The sequence below is a fragment of the Lissotriton vulgaris genome, chromosome 7 (assembly GCF_964263255.1).
Source record: "Lissotriton vulgaris chromosome 7, aLisVul1.2, whole genome shotgun sequence".
Classification (NCBI taxonomy): Eukaryota; Metazoa; Chordata; class Amphibia; order Caudata; family Salamandridae; genus Lissotriton; species Lissotriton vulgaris.
In genome coordinates, this window is record NC_141695.1 from 856,895,136 (window position 1) to 856,921,969 (window position 26,834).

The window sequence follows — 26,834 nt, forward strand, 5'->3', positions numbered from 1 at the left end:
GGGTATTTCCAAAATCCAGTCGACTAGTGACCAGTGCGTGGGTGACTGTCTTTCTTGTTTCGGTGGGGATCCAACGGAATATTTTTTTGAGCATGCGTAGGATGTTGAAGCATGAAGATGAGACGGCGTTGACTTGTCTGGTCATCGAGAGGGAGGAGTCTAGGAAGAAGCCCAGGTTACGTGCATGATCTGTAGGTATGGGTGCTGTACCCAGGGCCGGTGGCCACCATGAGTCGTCCCAGGCAGAGGGGGATGATCCTAAGATGAGGACTTCTGTTTTGTCCGAGTTTAGTTTTAAACGGCTGTTCTTCATCCAATCGGCTACTTCTTTCATTCCTTTGTGTAGATTGGTTTTGGCGGTGTTTGGGTCTTTGCTGAGGGAGAGGATCAGCTTGGTGTCGTCTGCGTAGGAGATGATGTTGAGGTTGTGTTGTCGCGCGATGGATGCGAGGGGACTCATGTAAACGTTGAAGAGGGTGGGACTGAGCGATGATCCTTGTGGTACGCCGCAGATGACTTCGGTGGCCTCTGATTTGAATGGGGGGAGGCGGACTCTCTGGGTTCTTCCGGTGAGGAACGAGATGATCCAGTCCAGAGCTTTTTCTTGTATTCCGACGTTGCTGAGGCGTTGTATGAGGGTGCTATGACAGACTGTGTCGAAGGCTGCGGAGAGGCCAAGTAAGATGAGGGCAACTGTTTCTCCGTTGTCCAGTAGGGTTTGGATGTCGTCTGTAGCTGCGATGAGGGCGGTTTCGGTGCTGTGTTTGGCACGGAAGCCGGATTGTGAAGGGTCGAGGGATTTGTTGGATTCGAGGAAGGCGGCGAGCTGACTATTGACGGCTTTCTCAATGACTTTGGCCGGGTATGGGAGGAGTGAGATGGGGCGGTAGTTCTTAGCTAAACGCCTGTGGACTCCTGACTGGTGGCCTCAAGATCTGGGCCCAGTCCCTGAGCCCAAACAGGTTGTGAAAGATCTTGGAGTAAAATTGGATCAGGAGCTCGCCTTGAAACAACATGGAAACCAAGTGGTCGGCTCCTGTTTCCATGTTATTGGGCTTCTCCGGAAAGTGTTCCCCCTGCTCCCTGATACCACCAGAAGAACTTTGGTACAGTCGCTCGTGTTGAGTAGACTAGATTACTGCAATGGATTGCTGCTAGCCGCCAACGAGGGGATTATTGCAAGATTACAGGTTGTGCAAAACACCGCTGCACGCCTTGTTCTTAATGTCCCTGCTCGTACTCCATCTAAACCCCTGTTAACCAAACTTCACTGGCTTTCAATGAAACAGAGGGTGATGTTTAAAACATGCTGTGTCATTCACAAGTGTCTCACAGGGAAAGGTCCCGACTACCCGACTAAAAAGTTTAATTTATATGTCCCCTCCAGATCTCTTAGATCAGGAGATCGAGAATTGCTATGTGTCCCCAGGTTTAAGAAGACACGACAAGGGGGAAGGGCCTTGTCAGTGGCTGGCCCGAAGTTGTGGAATGATCTCCCCATGGAAATCAGACTATGCAGAGAACATCTTCCTTTTAGGAAAAAACTAAAAACTTTTCTCTTTCAGCACTAGGCCATCTATCTAGGGAGGAATGTGATATGATTGTGTCTTCTTTGCTCACAGATGATGCCAGAGGCACGGAGATACTCCTTCGGGAGTCGATTCCTAGCGCGGTATAAGTTTGCAAATAAAATAAGTTTGCAAATAAGTTCAGAGGGGTCTGCTGTGGGTTTCTTCAGAAGGGCGCTGAGTTCGGCATGTTTCCAGCTTTCCCGGGAAGGTAGCGCAGTTGAAGGAGCAGTTGATGACATCGCGGAGATGGGGTGCGATGATGGAGTCTGCTTTGTTGAAAATGTGGTGGGGACATGGGTCGGTTGGTGAACCTGAGTGGATGGAGTTCATCAGGAGGATGGTGTCTTCAGTAGTGATTGGGTTCCAGGTGCAAAGGTTGTGAGAGTGCTGTTTTGGTTTGGAGGTGGGTGGAGTGGTCTGTTGTAAGCACTATGTGATTGATTATGATAGTAGTTGAATAACTTTATTGCAGAAATCTGGCTGCCCTACATGAGATCTGCAATTAATGGCTTTTTAGTAGTAGCAGTGGAGAAGTGTGGCTCACCGGTTAGAGGAGGCAGACCCGGACGCAGAGGTCAGACCCGGGACCAGGGTTCAATCCCTGACGCAGCAGGTTCTTGAGCTCAAAATGTCCACAGACTTGATAATTCTCGCCTCGGTGCCTACTCGAATCGTGGGTTCACACTCTGCAACTCTGGGCAATAGCTTGCTTAATCTCCACTATGGCCCCACCGCGATGGGATACCTAGCTTTCACCTTGGGATGTCCAGTAGGGGTTATCTCGCAGGGAAAAGCCAGGACAGGTTCCCAAAGCAAGCGCCTTGAGACCTTACGGTGAAAGGCGCTATATAAGAACGTATGATTTACGATTTATTTATTATGCCTGGTCGACAAGATCTAACTTGGAAGGAACTTAGGCCCCCATTAGGATGACGGGCGGACTTTCTCCGCCCGCCATCCCATCGGAAAAAGGGACCGCCTGCCATAAGGGCGGGGGTCCCGATGTGGCATTAGGATGCGCCTGCCACAGTGGCGGGTGCATCCAGAATTCCTAACATTGTGGCGGGAGGTGCACTCAGCACCGCCTGCCACAATGGCAGGAAGGCATGCTGTGCACTTCCATGCGCAACATGGCAAGCACCGCGCGGTGCCTGCCATGTTGTCCATGGAACTGCTGGGGGGTACCATAGGTACCCCCCATGTGCACCCCCGACCTCCCGGAGTAATTTTGGGCCTGCAACGGGCCCCCAAAGCAGACTCCACATGCCTTTCCGTGGCAGCATTGCCACCACGTAAAGGCATTGCTAAATGCCCATCCTAATATGTCTGGCGGTGTCTAATAGATCCCGCCACCATAGAAACCCTTTTCCGCCCCGGTCACAAGACGACCAGGGAGGAAAAGTGGCGGACGGTCTTTCCGTCCGCCGCGTACCCCCAGGCCATACTAATATGGCGGGAGGTCATTCTGGCACGGATGAGGGTGAATCAAGTGTTTCACAGCTGTACACACTAGATGTATAAGGGATTCTTCTGCCTGTTCACACATTCTGCAAAGCTTGGTTGGCCATGATTGTTTCCTTATGGGAACATGGTCTTTTGATGGAAATGCTCCCAGTCTAGCCAAGAGAAGCTGATGCTTGATTGATGGAGTTATATGCTGGACAAGATATAGTTGGGGCGATTGAGTCTCATGTGTAGATAGAACCATCCAGCCATGTTTTTTCTTTGATAGAGCAGCTTTGTCCATTATCCAAGCCTTTTTATTTCGCAGCGTTGTTGACTATTTTTTTTAAACGCAGTGAAACTGTAATCAGTGTCCCAGGCGTCGTGCAGGTCTAGCATTGTTAGTGCGTGTTCAAGGACAGCATAGCAAGACTTTTGTTCCTTTGGGTTGGTTCTTCATTTATGTCCAACAATACCCCAACAAGGAGTCCTCTTGCACTGCTTTTAATTTCCAGAAAATTTTATTATCGTGGCTTGTCTAACAGGATGTTGATTTAATAACCCGAAGTTTAAGCAAACATGAGCTTGTGACGTGAACTGCGGCATCTGGAAAATTTCTTTGAATAAACCTGACTGTTGGAGATTCAGGAAGGTGGCATCTTGACCTTTGAATAATTCAGACCCGTAAGTAAGAGTTGGGAGAAACTTGGCTGCAATGACTTTTAGTAGGTGCGAATTGGAAGGACACTGTAGTTTATGTTTTAAGGTGTTTAATGCAAAACAGAGTTTTTTTGCTTGAGCTTTTCTGAGGTTTAGATGTTCTTTGAGGGAGAACCTTTTGTCAACCACTACTCCCAGATATTTGTAGGAGTCACTCTGCTCTATTCTGTTTCCTGCTGCGTACCACTGATATTTTTTCCTATTTGGGGCTGGCTTTGCTGAAAAACACATAACCTTAGTTTTGTTCAGGTTCAACGACAAGTCGTGGTCTTCGGTATATTCGACCAGCTTTGTGATTAAGTGCTGTAGGCCTCCTGGCATCTGGCTACCTAGAACAATACCGTCTGCATATTGCAGCCTACTTATTTTACAGTGAGCGATTTTCGGGGGGTCACTTTGGACTTCTAAGAGCCTCTTGTCTAGGTCTTCCGTGAATATGTTAGAAAGACTGGGAGCCAGTACGCATCCCTGCTTTAGGCAGATGTATGTAGGAATCTTTGCGGTGGTACATTCTCCGCTACCCAGTTTTGTCTGGACCCAAGTGGATGTGTACAAATTGACGATGGCCCGTAGTAGTGGTGGTGGAACACCCCAATTCGCCATGTTTTGCCACAGCAGTTGTCTGGGTACCATGTCAAATGCCGCTTTTAGATCAATAAAGCAGGTGCACAGTTTGGTGGATTTTCGTTTGGCTTGTTCAACCAAAATATTCAACGCGAGAATGTTGCACATCGTGTTAGTACCGGGTCTGAAACCTGTCTGTGTGACTGGGATGATCTTGCTAGAAGCGACCCAATTTTCTAAGGCAATAAGAAGGTTTGATGCATATATTTTTGCTTCTACATCTATTAAAGCAATTAATCTGAAGTTTGCTCAGTTCGACCTTGCACCGCTTTAAAAATTGGATGCAGAATGCTGCCTCTCCAAGATGCTGGTACGCTGTTAGTTTGGAAGGCGTGATTGAACAATGGTGTAAGATAATTTGGCCAGAATGATCTATCTTGCTTGACTAGTCCATTTGGTAGGCCTTTTGGACCTGGCATTCCATTGGATCTTAATTTTTTTATGGTCAATTCAATCTGGTTGGATCAAATCCAGTTTTCATCATACTGATTTTCTTTGTTGTCCTTTTTTGGTTGATATGCTGCGTTGTAATCTGTATTCTTATTTTGATAATTGGTGTTCTTGTCTTTGTGGTTTTTGGTTAGGCGGGCTATTGAGTCTGCCTCTAGGATATTTGCGTTATGTTGACAGAAGGATCCATTTGCTATGCTATTTATTTCTGCCAGAATTTTTTGCTATTATTTGATTTGCTTGTTTGCAGTAGTTTTAGTCAGATTTCAGTTTGTCGTGTTTTCTTTGCCATCCAAACCTCTTTTTTATAATTCAGTATCGAACTGGTATATTTTTTGCTTTTCTCCTTCACTGGTTGTTAAGGCATTTCTATGTAATTTTCTTATTTCCCGGTTAAATGTCCTTTTTTTCACTACTAGGGAGTCTATACGCTCTGCTATTTTTTTTGCATGTTGATTGCTCCCTTGTTGTCTGTTCTGCGATGGAAATTTGGAGATCAGCTTCGTGGTCATGTTCACCCAACTTGCCCATGACTGTGTTGAATTTTGTAATTGAGTGATCGATGGTAAAGTTTTTAGATAATTCATTATTTCATGCACATTTTTTCCATTCCATGCAAGCCTTTTTAGATTGTACGGGCTCGAAAATTCAGACAGATAATTGCTTTCTACAGCTCTTCGTATGTGAATTTGAAGTTCAATTGATTGTGGGCTATGGTCGCTCTCTTGTCTATTTATTATTTGGTAGCTTGAGATCTTAGGTAACAACTCAATGTCCACTATTATATAGTCTAGAACAGAGTGTCTATGTGTGGATATTTTGGTTAGTTTTGCTAGTTGATCTTTGGGGAAGCAGCCGATTAGGATTATCATTTCTGTCTCAGCTAACATTGAAGCACAGAATTGGCCGTTGTGATCTTTTTTACGATAATTTGTGATTACTGGGGGAATCTTTTGCCGATTTAGTTTGGTTTGTTGTTTCATTTGCACCTGTTTCTCTTGAAGTAAAAACATATTAAAGTCGCCTGACAGCATGATTTCTGCTTGCAGAAAGGTTGATTGCAGTGATTTGATCAACACTTTGAGAGTCATGATTTTCTCTTGTTTTTCTTTTGGAGCTGGATGAATGTAAATGTTACAAATTATTAGGAGCCTTTCCTCTTTGTTATGCTGCTGGCGATTGAGGGGACCTTGCGAAAATCATATTTTTATACAATCAATCCAAGTTTGTCCTAGCTCGATCTGTTTGTAGGACCATGGTATTTTTGTGCTGAGGTAGATTGATAGGCTGCTGGATGGCCTGCCTGATGTTTTACCTTTCACAGCGGTTTGCTTTGAAACCTCTGATCTGTGTTGGTGCCATGGTCCAGGTTTCCTGGAGTAATAAAATGTCAAAATTTTAAAGAAAAGTTTGTAAATCTGCCTCAGCTGCCTTTCTGCCTAAGCCGTTAATGTTCCAGGAGCACAGTTGTAATTTATTTTTTCATGCTTTGTTTGCCTTAATCTCCATGCCCCCAGTAGATGAAACAAGCATTTGCAATGCAATAGGTCTCGCAGCATTAAAGTTTGAGTTATTGGCATTGTATATGACAATGTGTTGCATTACATTTTTAGCAAAGTCTGTATTGGTGTATAAAGATGATTTACAAGATGATAGCTGTTGCAAAATATTAAGAAATGTTGGCAATAATAATATATTATAATAAATTGTAAGTTACTGTTGTACATATAAGCATTTCGGTAGTGCATAGTGATGTTGTGGTGCTCCTAAGTGATGCTGTGTTGGTGCCGAGTCATGCGGTGGTGATAGGATAGATAGTGAGGGCGAAAGATAGATAGAGGGAGGGCGAGAGAGAGATAGAGGGAGGCCGAGAGAGAGATAGAGGGAGGCCGAGAGAGAGATAGAGGGAGGCCGAGAGAGAGATAGAGGGAGGGCGAAAGAGAGATAAAGGGAGGGCGAGAGAGAGATAGAGGGTGTGCGAAGGATGGAGTGTGGCCGAAGGATGGAGTGTGGGGCAAGGGATGGAGTGTGGGCGATGGGTGGAGTGTTGGGTGAGGGATAGCATGTGGGGCGAGGGATGGAGTGTGGGTCGAGGGATGGAGTGTGGGCGAGGGAAGGAGTGTGGGGCGAGACTGTCCCATTGCTCGGGTGCTCAAGGCGAGTTTGGACGATGAAAAGGAGGAGATAGCCATAAGCCGCTCAAAGTCACCTACCTAGATGTCCATGGCCCTCTACCAACCACAGCATGATTATTTCAGTAGCTCACACCGTAAAAGACATCGGTAACACTGAAGTAGGGATAGTGTAGTGATGCTAACGCTGGCACTGCCCTTGTTATTCCTCGTCTTGTAGGGGGGAGCAGTGGGTGAAAAAACTAAGGAATTGTAGTGTCCATGCCTTCCTTCCCTTTCCCCCAACTCGCTAGCAACACATAGGTTGTTATTGGAGGGTAGGTGTCAAAGGGTGAGTGACGTCACTTCCACTATCCCGGAACGCACCTAGCAGGAGGTCAGCGTCAGACTAAGTCACAATGCTAACTGCAACGGGTGAGAATCGGTTGATGGTTTGACAGCAAAGCGTTATTCAGGATGCAGTACTTGCAGTCCCTACCCACAACGTGCCTTTCTTCCCTCCCTGTGCAGTGCATAAAAGTTTCACTGGCAGGAAAATAAAGCTAAGCGAGAACCATCTGCCTCAATTCCTCCTTTGAGCAAAAGTCTCTCAAACGCATAAACAGGGACCCAGCCTCTGGTGGGCGGGAATGAGTCAATTCACAGCGATGGAGACAGTAGAGTACGAATGTTGGAGAATGCCCTAATAAATTTGGGAGCAGAACGTATGGGGAAAGAAAAGGTCATACATGGCCTGACGGATGACTTTGGGGAAGCCCCGGGTTGAGACCCTCACCATGCCAAGCAACGATTGTGTAGAGGGGGTTGTGTGACCGGCGCCTGCAAATAGGCCTGGAATACTGGGTTTGACCCTATGCGCTGGGCGAACTCTAAATGGTTCAATATGTATACTGCAATACAACTGTGGATGTGCTGTGAGATTATTGCATGTATGGACTTGTTTTTATTGCATGTTATTTTTGCAAAACAGTAAAAATATTTTTTAAAGAGTGCCCTTGAGTTGAGCAATCAAAGCCTTTTATTTGACCACATGAAGACAATTTAATTTGAGGTATGTGTAGCTAAATGGAGTCCATAATTATTCCTAGCTCCCTAGAAGTGTGTGCCTCGTTTAGGGGAGAGGAGTCAGAAAGGTTAGCACAGTTACTGTGTAAAGTTATAAATTCGATCTGTGTAAAATTGAGAATCTAATACAGTCAGTGCTGCATTTTCATTAGTTAATATTGGAATGTTTTTGCCCCCAAAACGATTGCAGTTTTTAGGTTAAGAAAATTAACTGCTTTTCTTTTGTCGTGTCACAAGCTTTTATACATAGTTTTGCCCTTTCCCCTTTTTTATGCTGTTCGGGGACAATGTGAGGTTTAGTACGGCCAGCAGAGCTGGGGATGAGTCGATCACATTTCAGATTAGACAACTTTCACTCCTCGAGTAGAAGCATGAGTTGACAATTTTATGTCTGCCTCGCGGACGTGTTATGAGCACTGACCTTTACTAGCATGCTAATTTGGTATTTGTGTAGCGTTTACTAACTTTACCACAGCACAGGGGCGCTTTCTTAATCTGGGCGCTCATTAGCATGTTTCATTGCAATGGCCGCTAAACTTGCACATACATGCCGTTTTACTGGTAAAACTGTACAGCGCACAATGGTAAGTAGAAATCGACTTTCAGCAAATATTTCATTTTCATTTGCGTATCACCAACATAATTCACTTTACAAAATCCTCTTTAAATCATCAGTCTGTCAGAAGACCTCTATCCGACTGTTAACCTCTTCGCCGCTAATGACAAGGGTAACTCGTCATGGACTTTCCATTGATTTCAATGGAAAGTAAATGGCACTAAAAATAATGCCTTAGCAGTAAAGGGGTTAACAAGGATGGTTATTGTGGGGGTGCTTCAGCAGCCCTGCAACCGTACTTCCACTGTGGGTTCCACGTTTGTACACATGCATATGAACCCTAATCCCGTCCCGTATTTCAGTCCTTCAAGCACAGCCGTTAGTTCCTCTGTACACCGCACTTTAGCGGCTTCGGACAACTGAACGATCTTTTGCAGGACCGTGAAATACAGTGACGCGCGCAGTGCCTGGACTTCGGGATACTGCCGTAAACCATCGTAGGAGGAAGGAGGGGGCCGCTCAAGGTTAGGGCGACCAGAAACAAAGAGCACGTCAGCGAAGCTTTTATCAGCGCCGCGCACCTCTCTGAAGACTCCCCCTGCATTCCAGAGAGGCGCGCGACGCGATCCGGTCTGCCGTGCCATGCTGTGGAGACAAGACCTGGCCGCGTGCACAACGTTATCCTATGGGGAAACGCTGCACGCAGCCAGATCTTGTCTCCCTTCGTGGTTCTCAGACTGCTGAGACGACGACTATAGTTCTCGCTGCGAGAACGCGCTTTCAGCGTGTTCGTCGTAGGCGAGACCTAAAAAGGACTTTTCGCACTTGACTATTTACTTTTGATCTATCTTGGTTTACTATACGTAGGTTTGACCAACTCTCTAGGGCTTTTCCTGTGGGGCCTACTGCCCCCAGAGTAGTCCACTTTGCCTGACTGATATTAGTTCGGCTGTTTGATTTAGAGGATCTGGGTATCGTTCTTTTTCTGTTGTTCTTATTTCTATTCCCCATATTGCAAAGGAATCTCTATGACTCCAAACTGCCATTGTAATTTTTGGATCATTCCAGGTTACGATCATCATTTCCCTCCCGTTTGCATTTGGTAGTGATTTGAACTGAATGCTTACTATATGGTTTGTGTTTAGATGTTTTAGTGTTTTGATCAAGTTTGTAAGCTTAAGTATTGCGCTGCAGTGAAGAATGTCATAGGTTCCTCTTGATGTATAATGTGGAATCTGTTCCAAATTTGCTAGGGCATCTATGCAAGTTTGTCCTTCATTGCTTTCCCGGAAATCACCTTTTTGGCGGTGTAAACTTGTGGAAATTCCACTGAGTATGGCCTCTTCTGCCCTAAAATTCCCCTCTGTTGAAATTTGGGGGCAAGTTGTGCTTGTCACAGCAGGATTGTTTCTATCAGCTTTTGTTTTTTATAATCGGCTTGTTCTCCTGATAATGGGGACCGGTCGGTCTGAATATCCGAGCTATGCCTAGGTTTTGGTGGGTTGCTGTTCTACCACTTTTTTACTGGTTTTGGCTTTTGCTTACTTGGGAAAATATTGGGATATGTTTTATTGTTCTTATCGTGGGGTTTGCTGTAATTTTCCGTTTTTATTTCGATGCTTGTTAAAAGGAACCAGTTGCCACGGATCTTTTTTGGTTGATTGTTTGCATTGTTGTCAGGTTTGACAGTCGAGTAATGATTTCACGATTATTGGGTTGATATTTCAGTTCAGACAACTTTTCAATGTTTTGCTTGTTTGCCATGTCTTCCACTAACTCATTTCCTGGTGTTAATTCCCCTAGTCACTTGTAGTAGATTGTTCTAGGGCCTGTTTTGAGACATCTGGGTTGTTGATTGACCTCTTTTTTTCCTTATTATGCCTTGACTTTCTCAGTCTTTTGCGTTCCTGTTTTGTTAGTTGGTTACTGGGATTTTGTTGCTGCGATTTTAAAAGTACTACCTCAGGCCCTGGGTCGTCATTATGTTGTTCGTTTTGGAGATTGCTTCTGGTCAATGAGTTGTTTGATGTATCTGTCAGGGTATCAGGGTTTGGTTCTCTTAAGTTGCTAGCTGTTCCCTCTGTGTTTTCCGAAGGGCCAGGAGGAAATGTGGGGTTCTGCTGAGTCACCTTTGTTTTTGTGTGAAAGCTATCTGCCGGTGTGACCATGTCTGTTGTTGTTTTCTCCTTCTGACAGTATGTCTGTGAGAATCACCGGGATGCCCTTTAGTTGATACATGGTGCTTGTACATTGGCACTCGTGATACGTGGTGTGTGGGTCTTTTTGCAAACACTCAATTATAGAATTTAATGCTTGAATTTTTCTTTCTATACCGGAGACGCGTAGGGCAAGGGCTTGCAGGAGATTTACTTGTAACTCTTGTTTTTCTGAGTGTTGGAATAAGTCTGATGAAATTGTTTCCATTATGTCGAAGAATGGTGACCTTAACGGGGCTTGTGAAAGTGAAAAATGGTCTGAAAGGTGGTCTGTCTGATTAACATCCAGTTGTTGGCTTGGGTGAGAGTTGTCACCTGGTTTGTTTGCAGTGCTGTCATTGGGGTCTCCTATTGGGCTTTTGCTTGTACTTGATTGAGCAGTAGGGCCAGACCCCGAGCAAGACTTTGTTAATTGTTCTGTACTTGAATTAACTACAGGTTCAATCCCTGTTTGTGACTTTATTGGGGACAGTAGCATGTTGTAATCATGATTGTAGTCATAGAGGAGTCCTGTCAATGGTTGGTCTTTTAGTGGGTCTTTTGGGGTAAGAGAGACATTTCTGCCATCAGAGTTTTTTGTTTTAGCCCAAATGGGCGAGTTAGGCACTCCTGGGTTTCTGGTGCTAGTCTGGGCGGGGTTGCCAATGGTCCCCCTGAGATGTTTTCTTTTATCTTATTCATGCGATCCACTCTGGCTTTGAAAGGAACGTATCCTTGGACTTCACTGGGTTTGGTCGCATGGGTACTTGGGAGTGCCTGAGACTTGCCTCTTCATGGTAGCTTCTGGCGTAACTTTTTTTAGCTCATTAGTGATTTTTGTAGTGCTTCACTTGCGTTTATCTGAGCTTCCACGATTACTTGATTGCCGGTTGTTTTTGAAATCTCTGGGGTACTACAGCTGTCTTTCAGTGGAATGTCGATTTGTGCTCTTTCCATGTAGAATGGTATTTTGGATCCGTCCAAAAACAACATATTTGTGATTTTATCTTGAGATCTCTGTGTTCTTTTCTGAGTTCTAAAACTTGGGGAAACTAGGAAATCTGGGATTTTTAAATTCCTTCTTACTAGCTGTTTATTTGAGGCTGGTATCGCTGTTGACGGTGCTATTGGCGATGGTTCCGTATTTTCTTTCAATTGTGTTGCTTCTGTGAGTGGAACAAAGTCTCTTCTTTTGTTTCTCCTACTGTTTTGTCTGGCTTTTTTCTTTGGCTTGACCTCGGTTCTAACTTTACCGGGTTGCAGAGCACCTGGCTCCTTGTTCCCTCACTTTTTTGCGCATTCGTTTGCACTTCCTTTGCTCTTCTTTGCTCTTGTTGCTTTTCTTGTTGCTTTCTTATTGCTTTCTTGCTTTACTCTTTGCTTCCCTTGTTTTACATATTTCTTTCTTTTTTAATTTGTTGATTTTTATTTGTAATTGAGTTGATCTGTGGTTGGTTTGATTATTAGTAGGTCCTTGTGGTACTTATGGCGCTTATGACCGATATTGTTTAGTTGCACAGTCCTAGTGTTTTCCTTTGGGAAGTTCCGTAAGGGGTGTTGGGATGGAGGTGAAAGTTGGTTTGGTGAGTTTTGGAGTGAGACCCTGGGATAAATGAGACAGGGGGAAAGATGCTGGCAGTGCGCACCGAAAAACAAGGGTGAGCAGAACTGGGAGCAGGGCACTCAAGACTGACCATAAGCCGCACTCAACCTAGTTTGGGCCGCTTCCACGGTCAACTGGGCTCAACACTCAGCGGCCACCACTAGAAGTGGCCGTACTCTCTACGCCATTGGCTCTGCAACTCTGTGCTCTTCACTTCTCTTTTCCACATTCCTCTACTCACTCTTTGATGGTGATGACTGGCTGGCTCCGACTGGCTCCGTGTGTCTGCCACTGTGTCTGCGATCTCCGAATCCTCTCCTGCCAGCTGCCAACAGGGGCGGTACTAAGCTTATGGCGGCCGTGGGCAGGGAGAGTAGGTAGGGGGCCCCAGAAGAGGGGGTCTGGGCGGGGTGGAGCCCCCTGGAGCTCAGTAAGGTGTTTTAATAAAACATCCAGGAAAGGCGTTAGATGACCAGTACCTGCGACTGCTCCTACCCTTCCGAATTCGTCTCAGAACGATAACATTTAGGAGGAAGAGGGTATTGTGACACATGACGTGAAGGACTGGCACAGACGGCTGCAGTGCCAGGGCCATAACAGGGGCCCCGCCGGCATGATTTAAACCAAATGCGGGACGTGCTCGCGTTTCATAAATGCTGGCAATGGTTACACAGTCAAACATGGTCATTGTATGCGGGGTAGGGGCCTCCTGAGTTAGAGAAAGATCCCCGCCCGGCAAAGGTTTACAAAAATTGTCAAATGCTGTTGCGGTATTATTTAAAGGCGGGGGGGCGAATGCCTCCTGATAAATGAGAGAGGTGAGGGGCGGTAGGCCATCGTCTAATCTTCAGACGGGACACGCAGGGTATCGTGCAGCAAAAAGAATCGGTAAAAAGCCGGTTCAGCTATGGGTGTGTGCCTTGTCTTGCACAGCGTAGGCCATAATGGAAGCAGAGGGTTATCGAGCAGCAAGCTCACTTACCTTAAAAATGCAGTCCGTAGCTCAGGATTTAGAAAACGCAGATTGAGGAGCCGAAATATAATTGTGTGTGCGTGAGGACGCAAGAATCTGCAATGTCATAATTTCTCACACTTAGGCAGAGTCAGCACAAGACTACAGTATTGGCATGGCGGCCCCTGGGGTTTGGCGGCCCTGTGCAGGTACACAGCTTGCACATAACTAAGGATGCCCCTGCTGCCAGCCATGAATCAGCAAAGGTTGACTCGCAAAAGCTTGTCTGCTGAGACTTCACGCTTTTCTTTTTGCCGAGGTCAGGGGGCCTCGAGATTTAAATTGCTTAGCGTCGCTCAGGGCTTAGTGTAGCTCAGGAAGTCGGGGGTCAGGGTCTGTGTATCAGGAGCTCCCCCACTCCTCGCCAACCGTTACACCAACTGCCAGGGGTTGGGGCCGGACCGGGCCAGTCTGGGAGCTGGAGATAGCTGAAACCCCGAGGGCCGAGAGCCTGAGGAGAGGGGGTGGGCAGGGGCGGATTGGCAAGGCGGGCATTCGGGAATGGGCCGAAGGGCCGGTGCCTCAGTGCCCTCTGTGGGCCGTTTTTTTTCTCCCCTGTCCCAGTCCACAGAGAGAGTGGACTAGGAAAGGGGAGAAAAAAAAACGGCCCACAGAGTGCACAGAGACCGAGAAAATGAAACCAGCCTCGCAGTGAGGCCAGACAGTGATTGTCAGCTGTGGCCTCTCCTTCACCCCTACCCTGCCAAGCAATCAAGCTTAGGCTGGGCTGGGGAGGGGTGATTGTTTGCAATAATAGCCTCCCTGGGGCCAGGTGTTTCTCAGGCCTTTGAGCCATTTGCACCTCGGCCCCCTGGTGCCCATGCAGCCCAGAAACGGTGTTAGTCTTAACACCTCGCCCACAGCCCTTCACATTCAGGGCATAGTGGGCGATGAAGAATGGGTCTTGCTGTGGGGGCCTGGTGATGTTTGGAATTTTTTTTGTTTTATTTATTTATTTATGCGATTTTATATAGCGCAGACTTTACCTGAAGGAGTCAAAGCGCTTCACACTAGGAACAGCAATAATACATGAGGAGAAAATTATAAGTGGACAAATTACAAAAGCAAACGTTAAGTTACATGAATCAAAAGTGACAATAGTGAGCAACCAAAATACAAGAGGAGCAAACGATACATTACAAGAGGAAAAAGAGATATGTGTGCAGGTTACAAAAGCGTACAAAATACAAGTAGAGGTTGTGGTGAATTTTAATTACCTATACGGAATTTATGCGGTAAAGTTCAATAAGAATAACTCAGTCAAAAAATAAGAGTCAGAATCCGTGGTATTAGAGGTTTTAAAAGGGGTTTTATTCCTGAAAAAGGAATTGGTTTAACCCAGGCAATCATGTTCCATCACCACGAAGGTTCAGGAAGGGAATAGACAATACTTTATTGACAGGTTATCATATATATAGTCAATGCATTACAGTAAGACATATGCAGGAGGCGTAACAGCTGAGAGAAACAAGATAAGGACGTATGTACGTAACAGAAGGCGTGCATGAGGGTGTACACAGAGGGGTGTGCTTAGACAACGTCACATGAAACGCATTACAAGTGGGTGGATCCATAAGTGAATCCTGCAGTGTCAGCAGAAAATATGTGGCAGAGATGCGCGCGCAGCAGCATGACGTGTGATTGACGTGGAACTGGAGGGTGAAGGGGACTTGACATTTAGCCCTACATGAGGAGACAGAAGTCTGGGATGTCAGAACAACCTAATCCCAAATCATATCTAATATCTTGTGTTTGAAGAACTGTATTATCTAGAAGGAAAGGTCTCTCGGGCAGAGGCTATTCTATACTGACTGCTAGTGCGTGCATATGCGACTACGTGTCTACATGAGATGTGAGGGGCCATGGGCCTACCATGGTAACGGAAGCTATGAATTACTTGCATGGAGACAGTGAGGCCGGGCCCTTTGCTCTGCAGCTGGGAAGGATGTTTTCGTAAACTACTAGACAGGAATGTATTTTCGAGGAGCGGAGCAGATAACTTGAAGGTTGAATTCAGTCTTGGCAGGAAAGGCAGGCCGAGCCAGGCACAGCTCGCCGCGCAGGGAGTAAGTCAAGGGTCAGGAAGCAGCAGGCTGCGGCTTTCAGAGACAGAGGGTAGAAAGAGGCTCGATGGCAGAAATCAGGGCCTAACTCGCCAGAGCTAGAAAACATGAAAGTGCACCACATAAAGACGTTGGCAAGGTACACTTAGGAACGGAATATCTGACCCATTCATGGTGGATCTGAAAGAGGACATGTTAACGTTGGACGCAAATGTATTTGCGTCTTCATAGCTGGAAGTGGAGGGAACTTACATGTACTAGAAGCACGTACATGGAGCGGTTGGGGTCTACGATAGGGGACATAACTGACCATAAAATTCATATTACCTCATTCCCTCCTTGTCCCCTACGGACCCTTCATGATATATCAATCCTCATTAACCTATCAATCTGTTCATGTAACATCAGTAGAGAGGTGTGGCTCACTGGTTAGAGGCGGCAGACCCGAGTGCAGAGAACGGCCCGGGACCAGGGTTCGATTCCCGACGCGGCAGGGTCTTGGACCAGGATCAGCGGACTGATAATTCTCGCATCGGTGCCCACTCCGACCGGGGAGCACACTCGGCAACTCTGGGCATTAGCTTGCCTCATCTCTACAACGGCCCCCACAGACGCCAGGGATGCCTGGTTTCACCCTGGAGATACCCAAAAGGGACCATCTCACAGGGAAAGCCAGGACGGGTTCCCCAGCAGTCTACAGCGCCGGGACACTCGGGTAGAGTAACTGTGCGCTATACAAGTATCCCACATTTACATTTACATCATTTGCTCTTCTTTCTTCTTATGGCGTTTTGAATGCGGACTTGAATGAGGAATACATGATGTGGCGCACAGGCCGCAAATCGCTGGCCCACATTGCAGACATAGGCAGCAACTGAACACTATGAGAAGGCCAATACCTATGAAGGACAGGATTTTCCATCCCCAGGCTGACAACGTGGTCCAGAACCAACCGGACCAAGTCCAGGTGCCTGGATTCTGGTGTATCAGACTTGCAATCTTGTGAAGACGAGTGATGGCTTTATATACTGATGGCGCGTTTTCTGGAATGAAAATACAGCAGCTCGACCCGATGACCTTACAGGCTCCGCCCCTATCGGCTAGGATGACGTCAAGGACGAGACGATTTTGAAGAACAACAATCCGTATAGCAGACTGCTCCTCTGTTAAATTACTTAGGGCGGAAGTAGCTTCATTCACTACTGCTTCAAGGGTTCTGGTTAATTTTCGTATCGATTTACTATTGGAGACAGTACCTAAGTAGGGAAAGAAACCTTTATTGAAGTCTGTGTATTGCTCCCATGCCGTTTCAGTGTAGTCGACAATCGGGAGATCTCTCTGTGGTCTATTGTGTACTAGATGGGTGTCCCTATGATAATCAGGAGGGGCTAGGAAAACAGGTGGCAGAAGGAATGCAATGTAACAGGTGCCATCCCAATCTAGAGGTAAGCGTATATATGCAGTATGACCACAAACGAAGTAGGAATGACGTGAAGCTTTAAATGTAGACTTGCCTTTGTCACTGAATTCAATCACAGTAAGGCATTTACTATGACCCAGGTGTACTGAACCATTCTTTCTGACACATAATTCACCTTTGACTGGTAGTACGGACATAGCAGGCAAGATTGGTTCGGATTCGGATTCAACATTCAGTATCATGAGGTTAAGTGTAAAGTTACCTAATCCATATACTTCATTTTCTAGATCAGTTCCTGTCCGTTTTGGAAGACCCTCCTTGTCAGGGAAACATACTTTATGCAAAACAGTGTTCAGATTTCCCCATACCCAGTTGCCCTGGTAAACTACAGAATCTGAATCTAAGGAATTAATCAAACTAAACCATGCCCCACAGGAACCATTGTGTGTAAACGGGTACGGGAAGAGGGGCAGAACTCCCTTGTATTTCTGATAGGGAGGGAGTCGGCCACATATCCAACAATTTGTAGCGTTGCTGGTCTGATGGGAATGATGTAACATACTAATGAATGTATTGTTATGCAGCGCAAGTCGGTAAGATAACTTGTGCGGGGGCAGTTCACTGAAAGAGTGCTCGGCAGTGACATTGAAGGGAGAATGTGCACGCTTGAAAATAGGATAGTACATATGTAAAAGTACACTTGCAGCAATAATCAGAAGACTTAGAAAAAACATAATCAATAGTGTCACAATACAGTGGCTGCGAAGAGATTTACAATATTCACGTTTCTTGAGCTGTTTCTGTCTATCTCTCTCTCTATTGGGGTCTAGGGGGTACATGTCAGAAAACTCGTTCAACCGATTCACCTAGGGGAGGACTTAAACAATTAAACTGTCTGACTTGCTAGACCTCAATTTTTGTTTATACTCCTGCTGTGGAGTTTTCTCTATCAAGGGAAGTTTAGAGTCACTGGAATCCGGACAGTCCTTAGAGGGGGGGGTGAGTCAGTCTCTGGCAGCAATGCATGAAATTTCTTCACGTGACTTGAATGAAGCCATCCCTTGCGGCCCTCCACCTTCACCGCGGTCCTGGTTGTAAGGAGTACCAACTTCGGCGCCTGCCAACGAGGCTCCAGCAGACTTTTCCTGTCGAAGTTCCTCACTAGGACGATATCTCCCGGAACAACGTCGTGCGGTTTCACCTCGGTGTTGTCGGGAAAGGCTGCAGTGACCTGTGAACGACATGATTGTAGTGCAGACATCAAGGAAGCAAGGTAATCTGTCAGCATGTTACAATCGACATCGGTTATTTTTCTAGGCAAAGGCGTCCCCCACATATTTGGTGGTCTACCAAAGACCACCTCGTACGAGGATAGCCCTGTTCTGGAGTGCGCGACCATTCTCATATAGAAGAGAGCGACTGGCAAAGCTACTATCCAGTCGACACCCTTCTCTCTACAGATCTTAGCAAGTCGAATTTTCAGAGTCTGATTGTGTCTCTCTACGAGACCGGCTGCTTCGGGATGTCGGACACAGTGGAACTTCCACTGATAGCCTAGCAGGAGTGATACCTGCTTCATAAGCTCGGACGAGAATGGCTGACCGTTATCGGAGTATACAACGCGGGGCAAACCATATCTGGGGAAAAATTCACGAACCAGCTGCTTGGCAGTGGTCGGAGCAGTGTAATCTGGGACTGGATATGCTTCTGTCCAACGGGAGAGTGCACATACAACTACGAGGACATATTTAAATCCTCGTCAACGTTCCATCTGGATATAATCCATCTGGAGGACTTCAAAAGGGTGATCGGGAGGATGAAATCCACCTTGCTCTACGGGAATGCTTTTACCTGGATTGAACTGACAACATATCATGCAAGTACGCACTTTCTGTTTGGCTGCTGCTCGTAAGTGTTTATTAAACCAGATATTTTGAATACTGTCTAACATGGCTTTTTCTCCTAAATGTGCTGGACTGTGTACTGTGTTAATGATTACTTGGACCATAGAGTCAGGGAGAAACCATATAGATTTTCCCTTCGTCATCCATCCTTGTTCTGTCTGGATCCCTCCTAGTTCAATCCATTTCTTGATTTCGTCTGGTGTAGCATGTGTCTGTATGTCAATTACATCTAGGGCGGGATCCCTAACTGTCATGCAATGTGTCGGTGTCGCGACTATTGTCTTTGTCAGGTCAGTTGCGTGAATCTGAGTCTGGGCTGTATGTTTTGCGGTTCGGTCTGCCAGGTCATTACCCTGGGAAATGGTATCTGTAACCTTTGTATGTGCCTTGCACTTCATGATGGATATAGCTGTAGGCAGATGTATTGCATCTAACAGAGTTTGAATGAGAGGACCGTGCTGAATTTTGGCACCGTGGGAAGTCAAAAAACCTCTCTCTCGCCAAAGGACACCGAAGTCGTGTACGACTCCGAATGCATAACGGGAATCTGTGTATATGTTAACTCTCTTGTTCTTGGCTTGAATACAGGCTTGTGTCAGAGCGATGAGCTCTGCTGCTTGAGCTGACAGGGTGTCAATACACTTCGTTTCTATGACTTCAGTTTCTGTCGTGACTGCGTAAGCGGCCACTAATTCTCCTGTACTTGTTCTCATACATGAACCATCCACATAAAGTGTCAGGTCTGGATCCGGCAATGCGGTATCTGTCAAGTCTTGTCTGGGTTTCGTCGTGATGGTAATGACTTCAATACAATCATGTGCCAATGGATCTGTCTCATTTAACGGCAAAAGTGTAGCAGGGTTTAATGTGTTGCAACGTCTGATTTCTATGTGTGGCTGAAACAATGTCAATTCATAACCTGTCAGTCGTGCTATAGTCAAGTGTTGAGTCTGTGTTCGGTTTAGAAGAACTTCCACGGAGTGTGGAACCTGTACTGTCAATTGATGTCCTAACACTATGGAATCACTTTGTCTGATTGCTAAGGCTGTTGCTGCTACTGATTTCAAGCACGCAGGCAAAGCCTGGGCTACTGGATCCAATGTACTAGAAAAATAAGCACACGGTTTGTGTGATCCTGCTTGTTCTTGCGTCAGCACTGACAATGCAGTACCTTCGCGTTCTGTGACGAAAAGTGTAAAAGGCTTACTGTAACATGGTGTTGCTAAAACTGGTGCTTGACATAAGGCTTTCTTTAAGTCATCAAAAGCTTGTGTATGTTCCTGAGTCCAAGGGAGGGCAGTCGAAGATGCTGCCTCCTGGGTTGTCAACTGTATGAGTGGCTTTGCTAGAAATGCGTACTGAGGAATCCATTGTCTGCAGTAAGAAGTGAGGCCTATAAAGGCTCGTACCTCCTTTTGTGTCTTGGGTGGTAACATGTTTGCAATTAACTGAATGCGGTCGGGTGTTAGCTGTCTCCCCCATTTGGACAGCAAGTGCCCAAGGTACACCACTTGCTGAACACAGAATTGCAGCTTCGAAGGGGACACTTTGTGCCCTTTGTCAGCCAGGAAATGCAAAACCGTCAGTGACGCTAGTTCACATTCAGGTTCACTTCGGGCGGTGATCAACAGATCATCGACGTACTGTAACAGGGCAGTGTTATCAGGCATGTGTATACTGTCAAGTTGTCTTTTCAGTGCTTGGCTATAGATGCTGGGGCTTTCTGTGAATCCTTGAGGTGCGCGTGCAAATTTGAAGCTTCGTCCATTTAAACAGAATCCGAAAAGGTATTGGCTTTCCGGGTCAATGGGGACACTAAAGAAGGCGTTCTTCAGGTCAATTACAGTAAAGAACGTTGCTTCAGAATCAATGGCAGTCAATAGAGACGAGATATCTGGAACCACGGGGTATTGTGGTACAATGCATTTATTCAATTCGCGCAAATCAATAACTAATCGATAAACAGGAGGTGCATTTGGATCAGTACGTTTAAGAACTGGAATGATGGGGGAATTACATATATTGGAGTCGGTTTCTACAACCACTCCTTGTGCAATGAGCTCATCAATGATTTTCAGTAAAGCCACTACAGCATCTGGAGGTAACTTGTATTGTCGAATTCGTGGCAGGACCACTCCTGGTCTGAGTGTGACTCGATATGGTGTAATGTGCATACAACCTACATCAGTGGGGCCTTGTGCCCATAAATGTGCAGGAACATTCTGTAATCTGGGATCAATATCTCTCAACACATAGTGACCTTTAAAGTCACGTAGGAACAGTCTTACTCCTTCCGGAGAACAGCAAATAACAGCTCCTAGAGCTTTCAGTGTCTTGATACCTAACAAGTTTTCTGGACATGACTTCGTGAGTAATAAATCTGTAGTACGTGTCAATGGACCAACTGCAAGGGGGAGTGGTTGCGATACTTCATTAATAAGAGGTTTGCCTGAAAAACCAAGGGAAAGATTCTGTGAGCCTGAGAGGGGTGCCCCTGGAACCTCGTCGTGACTTATAGTCGTCCTGCTTGCCCCTGTATCAATTAAAAACTTTCTGTCTTTCCCTAATACTTGACTATGTACATAAGGACCTTCTTGATCTACAGGAACCTCAATAAGAGGCAAGCCAACTTCCCTCTCTAGGCTGTTTCATGTGTATCGCTGATAATCAGGATAATCTGTCTGTGCATACTGGTACATCTGCTGAGTTGCATGTTGTGTTGCGGCAATGGGCTGTGGCTGTGGTACCGCTACTGTCTGTTGTGAGGCCTGCATAGGCTGGATATTCTGTGGTACTTGTTGTTGGACCTGGTCCTGTCTAGGAGGACGCGGTCTCTCTTTAGTCTTACCAGTAAGTATATTATGTTTCAAGACTGCACAATCGTTTATATAGTGACCTGGCTGTTTACAATAATTGCATGTCCCTTTAACAGGAGTTGCTGAATTATTAGACTGTGTCGTGCCCTTTTTCTGACCGTCAGCTGGAACTGACTGAGCAACTAACATCTTCATTTTCGTGTCTTTCATACGTATTTGTTCGTGATCATGTTCTTCCCTGATTCTGTTCTGGTGGTACTGTAACATTTGTAACATTTGCGCAGGGGTATTAGCTTGCCATGTGCTCTCGACTTTCAGAACACGATTCTTAACCTGGGGCAGGGAATTCTCGACTAATTTCGTTACAAAAAGATGTGGATATGACTCGCTACTTGCTTTTAGGCCACTATTAATACCAAAACATTTCTCAAATCGGGAATAAAAATAAATAGTATCTTCATCGGGTTTCTGTTTGCAGGCTGAGATTGCACCCCAGTCTTCCTTTTTCGTTGCTAATAATCGTGGCAATACTTGTACTAACAATCCTGGTAATGCTTTAGTTTTGTCCCCGAGCCCTAGGCCTGGGGTTCTAGTATTTTCTTCGTTCTCTAATTCGGCCCAAATAATCTTTGACTCTCCCACCTCCCATTCTTTTTCCTTGAGTTTCTCGTAAATACCGGCAGGCAATAATACTTTTAATATCTTCATGATGTCGGGATAGGTGTAATCACCCATGAGTAACATGTCTTTTATTTCACGGTGAAAACCTGCTGGATCTTTGTCATGGCTGGGCACTAATTTCTTCATTTCTAATAGTTCCATCTTCGTTATGGGCGTGTACACAAACACGCGTCTAAAGGTATTATCATCATTCTTGACTGGATGTACTTCTCGCAAGGGATTCTGTCTGTCTATGTAATACATTTTTCTGTCTATGGGTGGAGCTGGATCAAGCTGCGGACACAGGAAGGCACTATATCTGTGCCGATGTTCTAGAATTATTTTAATCAAGTCGGTACCTAGACCTCTCCATCTATTCATGAGTAATTCTATTAATATATCAGGCAGGGGACCTGGATCAGAATGTTGGCTTTTGTACAATATAAGGAGATGTTGTATCATATAGATACCAGCTAAACGCTGTTCATCTGGAGAGAGATTCAAAAACGTTTGTGCTAATGCGTCATCACTATATTTATCAGAACTGTCAGCCCATTGTACTGCTGACCTGGCTAATTCTTGTTCATCCATAGAATTGAGTACATGGTACCCCAATCGTTCTTGAAGTATTTTATCGGTAGCCTGAAATAGATGTTCAGGCGTCTTTGGGTTTGACATGGCAGCTTGAAAAAGTCTCTTACTTTCTGAACGTACCGGACGCATTGAATTATTAAAGGGCCTTCCCTTACCTACATATGCTATCATTTCTCTAGCTGGTAACTGTAATTGTCCTGTTGTCGTTTCTGTTGTTTCCTCCTCCTCCGAGGATTCAGTCTTATCTGCTTCTAGCTCTCTTTCGGGCCGTGGTCTTTCATGTATTTGTTCTACTGCTTTTCGGATCCTTCGGCACATATTTTCTATACTATTCTGTCTATCATGTTTTCCGTCCGCTATATTCTGACCCCATTTATTACGTGCTTTCATTTCTTCCTGGTCTACACCAGGCCTGTCTTGGTTTCTTATCAAGCAGGTTATGAAAAAACGTAATATCATTTTCTGAGTGTCAACTTTCTGGTATGCTATGGCATCGCCAATACTTCCAGGACCTTCCCCCGTCTGAACAAAGTGATATATTCTGTCTAGATGATCAATCATTCCTGGTAATATCATTAAATAGTTTGCAACTCGTCGTAGACGTACTGATGATAGCATCATTCTGTCATCTTTACCGGGTACTAGATCATATCTACAGTCTGTAAGAGGCTCATTAAGTATGTCGTAACCCGCTGTTTGAGGTGTACGTTGGTGTGCTAAATCCCTATAGATCAATCGATGTGCTTGTGGCGGGGTCTGAAAACCTCCTGAGGCACCCCCTGCGGTGCCAGGTCCAAATGGATTCGTTGGGTGTATGGCAGGGAGAATAGGTGCAGGAAGAAGCGGAGGAAGAAGCGGAAGAGGTGGAGCGGGAGGAGGAGTATGTCGTTGCGGAGGTGGCGGTAGATTATCTCGGGGTGGAGTGCCGTCAGCAGGTGGTGTGTGTGGCGGTGGAGCATTAACATATTCGGGGGCCACATCGTCTAAATAGGAAGAAAGGAAAATGTCCTTTGCGGTTTTGTGGTGTAATTTTGTCGGGAGTAATGGAGGTGGCAGATCTTTTGGTACTTCCGGGGTGGCCTTAGGTAAACCCTCGGCCAGAAGAGGATACATACCATTCATAAGAGTGTTTCGTTGTCTGTCTACTTGTTCTGTTTTAACTCGTATACCTTCCTCAACTAATACGTTTTCTCGGGCTTTTTCAGAATCCTCTCTACTTTTCTCTTCTTTTCGAAGTGCTTTCTCTGTCCGTCTATGCGATTCTTTACGCCATAATTCAATGGCATCTTTCTGTGACTGTCTGGCTTTCTTTTTCCATAATGCTTCTTCTACTCTCATGATGCAATCGGCATCCCATGTCCCAGCAGCGGGCCATCTCTGATTCTCTGCTAGATCTTTGGTGTAGTCCACCCACAAATCTAGAAATAATACGGCATCTAGGCCATGCTTATGGTACATAAAGTACCCTGGAGTGTCCCTAGGTGGAATGGGAACAGCTTCCTCTAGTACCCCTTTTCTAGTTTTTATCTGTCTTAATTTGGAGAACAGCGGCATGTTTCAGCCGTACTACTTAATACTGGATGCTTACTTGGACTTGAACACAATTAATACAATAAACACGATAATACAGATCGAACAATCACTCATACCACAACATTAAAACACATTTTAAACATTTTGAAAACGAACAATAATAATTAGAATAAAACTAGCTACCTTCATACTCGATATACTGCTAAACAGTACAGATACACCGCTAAAACAGTGCAGACCGGGTCGGTGTACCCAAACCCGTCTTGACCGGCACAAATTAATGCGCTCGTCTAGATGCGTCCCCAGCAACGGTACTCACCGGGAAGCACGGAACAGAAGGCCTCGGAAACTCGACACTGGACTGGACCGGACTGGACTCGACTGGACTCGTGACGTAGGTACTTCGGAACTTCGGAAACTTCGGAACTGGTGGGCCTCTGAATACCTCGGACTTTGTTCTCTCAGCTAGGCTCTGGTCGGGATCCTCCGCACTCCTCACCGCCTCGTCTGGGTGTTGATCGCAGCCTCAGTCACCTCCGTTGGCCTGAGGGAGATACAGGAAATCCTGCGGGTACGCGTAATTGTCCGTCAGCGCTGTGGCAGGGGACTGGGCCTGCAACGCAGCGCCGGCGCGTGGGGTGGGGGAGGGGTCCCTATTCGGGCGCCAATTATGTGGTAAATTTTAATTACCTATACGGAATTTATGCGGTAAAGTTCAATAAGAATAACTCAGTCAAAAAATAAGAGTCAGAATCCGTGGTATTAGAGGTTTTAAAAGGGGTTTTATTCCTTAAAAAGGAATTGGTTTAAACCAGGCAATCATGTTCCATCACCACGAAGGTTCAGGAAGGGAATAGACAATACTTTATTGACAGGTTATTATATATATAGTCAATGCATTACAGTAAGACATATGCAGGAGGCGTAACAGCTGAGAGAAACGAGATAAGGACGTATGTACGTAACAGAAGGCGTGCATGAGGGTGTACACAGAGGGGTGTGCTTAGACAACGTCACATGAAACGCATTACAAGTGGGTGGATCCATAAGTGAAACCTACAGTGTCAGCAGAAAAAATGTGGCAGAGATGCGCGCGCAGCAGCATGACGTGTGATTGACGTGGAACTGGAGGGTGAAGGGGACTTGACATTTAGCCCTACATGAGGAGACAGAAGTCTGGGGTGTCAGAACAACCTAATCCCAAATCATATCTAATATCTTGTGTTTGAAGAACTGTATTATCTAGAAGGAAAGGTCTCTCGGGCAGAGGCTATTCTATACTGACTGCTAGTCCGTGCATATTCGACTACGTGTCTACATGAGATGTGAGGGGCCATGGGCCTACCATGGTAACGGAAGCTATGAATTACTTGCATGGAGACAGTGAGGCCGGGCCCTTTGCTCTGCAGCTGGGAAGGATGTTTTCGTAAACTACTAGACAGGAATGTATTTTCGAGGAGCGGAGCAGATAACTTGAAGGTTGAATTCAGTCTTGGCAGGAAAGGCAGGCCGAGCCAGGCACAGCTCGCCGCGCAGGGAGTAAGTCAAGGGTCAGGAAGCAGCAGGCTGCGGCTTTCAGAGACAGAGGGTAGAAAGAGGCTCGATGGCAGAAATCAGGGCCTAACTCGCCAGAGCTAGAAAACATGAAAGTGCACCACATAAAGACGTTGGCAAGGTACACTTAGGAACGGAATATCTGACCCATTCATGGTGGATCTGAAAGAGGACATGTTAACGTTGGACGCAAATGTATTTGCGTCTTCATAGCTGGAAGTGGAGGGAACTTACATGTACTAGAAGCACGTACATGGAGCCGTTGGGGTCTACGATAGGGGACATAACTGACCATAAAATTCATATTACCTCAAGGTATAATACTGCAATTAATGGCAGACACTCCAGCACAAGAACAAGCGTTACGTAGGCAATGGTGGCACTTGTGCAAGTATCTAAAGCAACCAAAGTGAGAGGTAGCAAACAGTGTGTTACAAGAGAAAAGTGACGCGTGCAAGTTACAAAAGAGTACTATACACAGGTACAAGTGTAATACTACAGTAAATGGTAAATACTCAAACTACCAGAACACACTGGGAAGGCACTTCCCATGCACCAGCTTCACCTCAGCCTCCCCCCTGGCTACCTGGCTACCTGGCTACCTTGGATGACCCAGAAAGCTGTGTTTAATGCTCCCCTGCCAGAACATTTTCCCAAGGCCTGGAGGGTTGATTAATTTACTAATTGCAGGGGCCTTACCTCTTTTCATGTGCTCCTGAGCTGAAGGTCTGGGAAGGGCTGAGTAGGTTAGTAATAGCAGGGGCTTTGCTGCTTTTCAGGTGCTCCTGTGCTGGAGGGTTGGAATAATTTTGTGACAAAAAGGGGCCTTGCTATTTTTTTTAGTTGCTCAGCATGTAGGCCATTGTCACCTTGGCCCTGTGTCGTGTGCAAGAACAGTATCCTCCCACTTTCATGTCTG